We start from the raw sequence: 7,338 nt of genomic DNA, 5'->3' as shown, positions 1-7,338 counted from the left end.
TGAGGGGGGAGGGGGGTATTGACCTTCATCTGATATCTTAGGCCGGAGTGGATCAGTTTCGTTGGTATGGGAAGAACCGCGAGACGCATGGAACCAGTGGGTGGTAGACGACAGAGGTCGGAACTGACATGATTTCAAATGAGTTGTAGCATTCGCGTGGGGTAAAGCGAACTTCGCGATTTGTGTCTCGCGATGAGCCGAGATAGTTATCGTGAGAAGGAAGTCGGTGAGACGTTTTTGGTTTGCAATGAGTAACCTTTGGAGGTTCATCTTTTGGGTCGGGAGCTGACCTGATGCTCAGTGTTGAAGGGGATAATTGAGAGGAAGATGGGGCTTATGTCTATGGATATCAGAGGATGCTTCCAAGCGAGCATGATCATTTCTTGTGTCTAAGTTTTGGGGTTCTTTCCTTCCGATGAGTCCTGATTGTTGTTCAGGCGGTGGGTCCTTAGGGGATTATGACCTTTCCGTTCCTTTTGAGTTGCGATCGGGATCAATTAGAGAATCAGAGTTGGAAGAGTGTTCTTAGGGTCTGTTAGCCGATGGGCGATTAACAGGATGATGTTTTGCGAGGGTGGTCTGGCAGGGAGATAGACCACTAGAGTTTCAAGTTCTGGAGAGTCAGATCGAGTATCGCAGCGGCAGTTGGGTCTGTCCTTTGTCGGGGTCGGGAGTTACTGTTGGGTTTAGGTGTTTTTGAAAGAGATTATTGTATGATATGAGGTCCTTTCGATGGTGCTACTCGGATTATTGGGCTCGACCTATGTGTTGATAAGGAGCGATTTCGAGGGCGAAATCTAATTTAAGTGGGGGAGAATTGTAACATCCTGTTCTACATAGTTTTATGATTTAAGGCCCATGGCCCTTAATCCGAGTATGAGAAGGTTTTGAGGCTTTGAAAGAGAAAGGTTTAGGCCATTTTGGGATGCGGGGAAGGTAGGTGGTGTGATAAAGGAGTTCGGTTTGTGCTTTAGAGCCCAAATGTATTGTTAAAAGCGTTGGTTCGGACTTTTCATGAATTTTGGATCTGAGTTCGAGTGGGCTTCAGAAGGAATAAAGTTGATAGAAGTGTAGGGCTTCTCGTTACCTTTTCGTGGATATAAGGAGCGTCGGAAACGGATTTATAACGAAGAAGTTATGGCCTTCTGAAGTTTTGTGGTTTCAGGCTTAGCCGAGTACGCTGGGTGTACACAAAGCGTACGTTGGGCGTACTAGTGAAAAAGGAAGTACGCTGGGCGTACTGACCGGGGGTGGTCGCGAATGTTCTTCGGAGTACGCTGGGCGTACCATATGTACGCTGGGTGTACCATATGTACGTTGGGCGTACGCTAATCAGACCTGAACCCTATTTTAAGGTCTTAGACCCTATTTAAGCTCCTTATCTCATAACCTAACCCTAATATCTTCAGCCTCCATCCCTCTAAACCCTAGAAATCGACCCCAAGCCTCCATTTGAGTGATTCTTGAGCATTTTGGTGATTTAGTGAGTTTTTGGTGCATAATGTTGAAGAAGGAGTTCCTTGAGGAAGCATTACTTGGCTTGGAGCTTGTGGATCCAAGCCCTAATCAGGTTGATCTAGTTCCAGAAAGCATAAAGTTTGAATCTTGGTGGCTTTCTCATGTGGATATAGTGGGGTGATGAATTGTTATGTTTGGGTTTTGAAGAAGAATAAGGAGCTTTGAAAGAGAATAGCTTGAGCATCTAGCTTTTGGATCTATGTTCTTCCATTGTTGGTGCATCTTGTAGAGGTATCAAGTTTGAAACTTTCTTATTGTTGTGCTAGTTTTTGTTTTGGGTCCATTTTAGGGTTTTTGGTCCCAAAACTTGAAGCTTTTTGAGTTGTTGAATTCCAGAGCCTAATGTATGTCCCTTTAAGTGTTCTAGTGGAGAGGATTCATAAAAATGAGGCCTTGGACGTTGGAACCACCTCATGCATAAGATATGAGGATTTTTCGGAGTATAGAGTAAGATTTTTTGTGTTTGGGACTTGATCTGCCATGCAAAGGCTTAAAGTCACGAGCTTTATTGTGTATGAGCCTTTATGGAGACCAGATCTAAGAGTATAGCTATGGTCTTAACGGTTTAAGACCAAGGGAGTGGAGATAACAATCCTGGACGTACGTTGAGCGTAATTCCAGTACGCCCCGCGTACTGACCAGTGTCCCCGATAGCCAATTTGGATTGTGAGTACGCTGAGCGTACCAAGGGAGGTACTCCCCGCGTAACCTCACTGTGGACTTTTGGGCTAAGTCTCATTTTGGGGCCTTGAGTGTTGGGCCTGGAGTTTGGGCTTGTTATAATAGGGTATTGAACCAGAGGAATATTCGTGCTTGGGCCCTTGAGTTGGGCTTGCCATTTACTTTCGAGAGTGGGCCTCGGGTGAACCCATTTATTATTGGGCCTTGGTGGGCCCAATGGGTATTAGGCTATTAATGGGCTGGTTAGTGGTCTTCATTTAGACCTAATGAGTGAGAGTCTGGACATAGTTCCTAATTGGGTTAATTGTGGGTTTTGGCTCAGAGTTAGAGGCCGGTGCGCAGCAGCAGCGTTTTTAGGGGCTGTTCTTCATCCGAGGTGAGTCTTCTCCCTATACTTTACCTAGAGTGGTACTTATATGTGACCGGAGGGTCTTACGTGCTTACATTGAGTGTTATGTTATCCTGCTTATTGTTGTATGCTATGCATATTGTCTTTGTGATTTATGCTATGCGGAGCTTTACAGACCGGACCAGTGGGTCCAACGAACCGTGGGACTAGAGGGTTCCACTGAGTCACATTGACCGGAGGGTCTTACAGTGATATAGCCTCGAGTGGCTAATGAGTTGTGTGTGCGGTATTTTGGGGAACTCACTAAGTTTCGTGCTTACCGTGTTATGTGTTATGTGTTTCAGGTTTTTCTCAGGATCGCGGGAAGGCACCGGCTCGATTGTACACACCAGAGAAAGAGTTATGTTTTAAGGATCCTGGATTATTAATCAATCAATTATGGAGATGTGTTTTGTAAACTAAACAAATTCGATTTTGTGAAATGCGTTATGAAATTTATATGATTTTAAAATGAAAAATTTGTTTGGAAATTTACGGTGTTACAACTTACTTTAATGACATGAGAAGATTCCAAATAAAATTCTCTAAACCATAAGAAACCAAGATTTGTGAATGTTCCAACGTAACTGAAATGTTAAAAAGAAAATGTTATTTTAGCAATGATATGAATAATCAAACCAAAAAAAAAAGTCATTCATCATAATACAAATAGCTAACCTGAATAGTCTAGTATGTGCAGGAAGAAACTAACCTTGTAGAAAAAGGTTACCAATTTTTTCAAATCATTTGCAGGAAACTCAGAGCTACTATTCCTAAAAAAACCACCTGCCTTCCTCATATTGCCACCAGATAGCAAAAAGATTCCAGTCAACTTTATTCATAGTATTTGAATAAAAGAGATTTGACCAGGTTCAAAGCAAAAAAAACGTGGTGTACCTGGTCTTATAGAGTCCTATTCTAGTGGTTAGGTTTTAGTTTGTTTTTCTTTAATTTCCATTGTGTATTGTAGGCTATTTATAGCCCCATTTACTTTTGGATTTATGTGAGAGCAGCTTTTCTGTGAAAACAAAGTCTCCATCTGTTTTCTTCTTTTATTCTTTTCGTGTACAGCAACAACTCTCAGTTTTCTTTCTTTTATGTTTAGAGGTTGCAGGGGCTGTTCCAACAATGATAAATGATAAATACTAAGCTTACCTGTTATACCAAGAGAAATCATAAGGTATGTTGGCTTTTGCATTTTTTAGATGACCAAGTTGAACGAAAACATCAAGTAATTTCATTCAGATACAGTGGAATAATAGGGGCAATATTGGAAAATGACAAAATCAAGGCACATACTTTAGCTGCAGCTGATGCTTGCCATCTTTGTATCTCACGAAGCCGACTCATTTCCAAGTCCAGTACCTGATAAGTTTCTAGATACAAATCAGCCTGGCTTTGCTTCATAGAAGCTGGAAGTTGGCAATAAATTTTTGCATTATATAGAGTTATTATAAATAAAAAATAAAAAATAAAAACTTTTCAAGATTTTTCTTCATCAAACCTGAGGAAGTGCTTTGACACAACTCCTGTATGCGTAGAGGACTGATACCATTTCCCTAGTAGAATTTCCCAAATGCTGCTCTCCGCTTGAAGTTCCACCTATGTAAGAAATATTGAATTTTTATAAACAGGTTAAAATCTTCTGCTAGGCATTCTATCAAAAAGTTGGGGTGTCCAATACAGAAGTAGCAAAGAAACAGAAAATCACAACGCATCCAGAAACACTCACACACATCATACACACAATCATTTTAATTCGACACACAGCTGAACTTAAAAAAATAATAATAATAAGAAATTCTCTCGGTTTTACCTTATTAGCTGCTTCTGAAATCTGTGGGCATTTTTCGTGTACGTGTGCTGACTGTTGAGGACCAACCCAGGCGACGGTGGATAGAGGCATGTATGTTTCGTGGGTAATAAGGTGATGGCGGTGGTGAAGGGCAAAATCGAACACACTATCGAATTTTGAAGAACTTTGTAACCGATGTTGGAGCAGAGAATGTGGAAACCCAAATCAAATACCAAAAAAAATTATACGACTGGTGAAGATGGTAGTCTAAAGCAAACCCAAATAGGAAAAAAAAATCCTATTGAAACAGCAGAGGCATTGGTTGTTGCTGTTGACGGAGGTGGGGGCGACTACCAACGACAAACCACCAGTAATAACAAATTCTGCCAGAAAAATAAGAAGAAGAAGGGTGAAGAGGAACTGTGATGGATTTAAAAAGAGAGGAGGGGGCATACCGGTTCGACTTCCTTGAAGATGGTGGTTGACGCAAAGAAGAAGAAGCAGAGTGCGATTTTGGTGGACTGTGGTTTGTTGATTGCTCTTCAAACGTAAGAAGAGCAACCGTTCGTTTTTTGGTCCATTATGGATGAAGCTTCAAAGAGTACATATCAGAGATGGGGTGAAAGTGGATGATGCTGTGAAATTCATACCAAATCCACATCTGTTAGCGCCGGTGGGAAAAACGAATCAGTATCGCTTTGGAAAACAGAAGGTGGACACGTATGTAAGCGGTGGAAAAGAGGAGAACACGTAACCCCAATCTTTTAAATCCCCAGTCTTACAGGTTTTCATTCCAAAAAAACTATAAAAAAAAAAATAAAAAAATTCAACCAATCAGATCATATTACTGTGCATAATGGAACTGTAAATTAATAGTATTATAAATTGTTTTTGTTTTGACCAAATTTTATAAAATGTAAGGAGATTATTGCCAATGATGACATTTTTTGAAGTTTTAAAATTTTATAAAAGATGGATACGGAACCAGAAGCATTTTAGGATGTGATATTGAGTTCTTAAGTCAAAGAAAAAAAATGCAAATAAAGTCGAGAACGGAGAGTGTTGTTTGTGGTGTATGGTAACCAATTGAACCAAAACCTACTTATACTAACATTAGATGATTAGAGGGGGTAAATGGTAACTTTGTCACTCTGAACGGCTACATTAACAGTCCTATAACCTTTTTACATAATAAAGTCAAGCTCAATGGTTTCTCCCGGAAAACCCTTTTTTCTTTTTCCGAAAGAAAATCAAGTTTTTTGGAGAATCGCTTAAAACCAGGCAAAAAAATTTGTTCTGCCATTATTGTAACCGGCAAGTGGGTTAAATCCTAACCGGTTATATGACAACTTGTAATATAAAGAAACGGTTAGGTTATTTTTTTGTTTTACAAAAGCCAGTCCAGTTTGTGCACCTCTAAGTAGCCATCACGCCACCACCCAAATTTGTGTATTACGTATCAAGAATGAATAACGATACTCAGATTATATTATTTATTAAATGTACTCTTTTTATTTATATACAAGTATTAACAAACTTATAAGTATAAAAGAATATACATTACAGTAAAGTTTTAACAAATTTAATTTGATGATATATACTTTAGAAAAAAGTCTTGTAAAACAATTGCAAAGTAGCAACATTACGTGTAACGTATTGTAGGGAAAGAACTTTTTGTGTCAATAATAATTTATATTACTCAATGGACAATTCCTACCTATCTAGTATCTAGGTATGAGTATTACAGTAATTACATTTGATTCGTTCATTTTGTCATAGAACTAGCTAGTTACGTCTCATAATTTCGTACAAGACCTTCATGCGACAGAGGCAATATGGTTAAAATAGTAGTATTTCTTAGACCTTGATCTTGCAGTTGTGAAGACATACTGCTGCTACATTTCCCACCTGTGACAAACTTTTGACATGTTTCAAGTAAGGAGTTCCTGCAAGTTGGACAAGATGAATGTGAACTCAGCCATTTATCGATGCAACGCACATGAAATCCATGGTTGCACTTGGGCAGTATTTTTACTCGCTCTCCTGTTGAAAAGTCACCCAAGCATATAACACATTCTTTGTTAAATCCTGGTAGCTTCAGCCCTTCCCAATAGCTGAGTGTTGGGAAACTCTTTAATGCTTTTTTCTTGATTCCAGTGTTGGCTTTAACTAAAGTTGTTTCCTGGCTACCGCTACTTTCTGAACTAGATAATCCCGTGCATCTTAATACACACCTGATGATGGAGTGCAACGCTAGTGAGCAAATCAGAGCGCATATCAGCACCGACAGCACCATCACCACATTCGCATCAAAGTTGCTATGTTCTGTATATGGGCTTGACCGTGATGGAGCTGTCACAGCAGCCGCTGGTTGTTGGTATGAGTACGTGTCAAGTAGAAGTTTTCTTGAAATAAAATGCTTCATTTCATTCTCAAAGAGCTCAGTAGACAGTCTTGACATGTTAAGTTGTTTGTGAATAATGATCAATGTTTGTTTAGATGAGAATTCAATGAAAGACCGACGCTTAGATATATATAGAGAGGTGATTAGAGTAGGGTCGCAATTTGTGTATTTTAATTAAAAAAGAGAGGATATTAGTATAGGATTTAAGCCATGTGGCATTTATCTATTCGTATTTTTAATATATATGATCTCCACCATTAATTTGGATCTTCCACTATGGTATGTGTAATTATTTAGTAAATGGTTTCTCTATTTGTTTGGGTCCGACGCACTCTCTGCAAGTCAAATAATGATATGTGTTGCCGTTAAAAAAATGCTATGCGTGGAGCTTTTTGTCCATGTTCGTAATATGTATGATCTCCACCATTTGGATCTTCTACTACGGTTGTAGCTTTGGATAACCACCTTTTTTTCACCTGTTTTCAGGAAACGTTTTTAATTTAATAACTGAATGAATATATACGTTTAATTAATAATACGCTCAAACATACA

The 7,338-nt window shown here is 39.3% G+C and overlaps 1 long non-coding RNA gene and 1 pseudogene across 2 annotated transcripts; both read right to left on the bottom strand.

Annotated features, from left to right (window-relative positions):
- Window positions 1-3,250: 3,250 nt before the first annotated feature.
- On the bottom strand, window positions 3,251-5,200 carry LOC145168995 (uncharacterized). 2 transcript variants are annotated; one of them, XR_013742223.1, is made up of 4 exons: window positions 4,838-5,200; window positions 4,404-4,765; window positions 4,092-4,189; window positions 3,251-3,999 (listed from the first exon to the last, which is right to left on the bottom strand). It is a non-coding gene; the product is annotated as an uncharacterized LOC145168995 (long non-coding RNA). The 2 variants fall into 2 exon arrangements; XR_013742224.1 differs by having other exon boundaries at window positions 3,251-3,952.
- Window positions 5,201-6,053: 853 nt separating this feature from the next.
- Window positions 6,054-6,894, bottom strand: LOC145168994 (RING-H2 finger protein ATL78 pseudogene; annotated as a pseudogene).
- Between the last annotated feature and the right edge of the window lie 444 nt (window positions 6,895-7,338).

This window comes from Lactuca virosa, chromosome 4 (assembly GCF_052849685.1).
Source record: "Lactuca virosa cultivar CGN04683 chromosome 4, Lactuca_virosa_CGN04683_v6, whole genome shotgun sequence".
Classification (NCBI taxonomy): Eukaryota; Viridiplantae; Streptophyta; class Magnoliopsida; order Asterales; family Asteraceae; genus Lactuca; species Lactuca virosa.
The sequence above is the reverse complement of the archived record's forward strand: the minus strand, read 5'-3'. Positions and strand labels throughout refer to the sequence as shown.